Genomic DNA, 1,022 nt, shown 5'->3' on the forward strand with positions numbered 1-1,022 from the left:
GCTGTGACAAAAAAAGAATCCTTCGAAAGAAGAGACGGGTGAGCATGGGACAGAGAGAAGGTCTGACTACCTGCACCCAAGGCTCCAGGGGCAGAAGCGACTTGCCCTCCTGGGTGGAGACCAGGGTTATGGTGCCATGAGTCCTTGCTCAGGTCAGTGTGCCCACATAGTGAGGAGGGACACCCATAATTGTATCTCAGGCAAGATGAGAGTGTGGCCCCATCTCAGCCGAGCAGACATGTTCTATTTGAACCTATAAAGCACACAGAAGTGGGGGTTCTGCCATGGGTAGAGGCAGGTCCACTGGGAACTGAAGAGCTGGACCCCTGCAGGATCTGCAGGAGACCATGGACATGATGGAGTCACAGACACAGCTGATGACCCTGCTGTCTGTGAAGGTGAGCAGAGCTCAGCCTCATGTGCACCCGTGTGTTGTCTGTCATCTCCCCACCCCACCTGAGTCCATCTTGTTCCCGTAGATGGAGAACAACCTGGCTCTGCTGGAGGAGAAGGCAGAGAAAGACTTGGCATCCATATGCCATGAGAAGGAGAGGCTGCAGAGGCAGGCACTGGAGCTGCGGCGCCAGCTGCTTCTCCGACAGAAACATCAGGAGTTGGCCGCCACCCTTGATCCAGGTGGATCTGAGCATGCTCCTGAAGCTCCCAGGGGACATGAGGGAGGGAGAATCAGGGTGTCACCATTTGGACTCTAACGGCTCTGCTCAGGCTCCTGGTGTCAGCATGGTGCTGCATTAGGAAGTTTGAGAGGAAAGGGTCTAGCTGGCTTACACTTCCACATCACTGTTCATCACTGAAGGTGGTCAGGACAGAAATTCACACAAGGGCAGGAACCTGGAGGCAGGAGCTGATCCAGAGGCCATGGAGGGTACTGCTTCCTGGATTGTGCCCCATGGCTTGCTCAACCTGCTTTCTTATAGAACCCAGGACCACCAACCGGGGGATGGCACCACCTACAATGGCCTGGACCTTCCCCCATCACTAATTGAAAAAATGCTTTGCAG

The sequence above is a fragment of the Mastomys coucha genome, unplaced genomic scaffold (assembly GCF_008632895.1).
Source record: "Mastomys coucha isolate ucsf_1 unplaced genomic scaffold, UCSF_Mcou_1 pScaffold22, whole genome shotgun sequence".
In the NCBI taxonomy this organism is placed as follows: domain Eukaryota; kingdom Metazoa; phylum Chordata; class Mammalia; order Rodentia; family Muridae; genus Mastomys; species Mastomys coucha.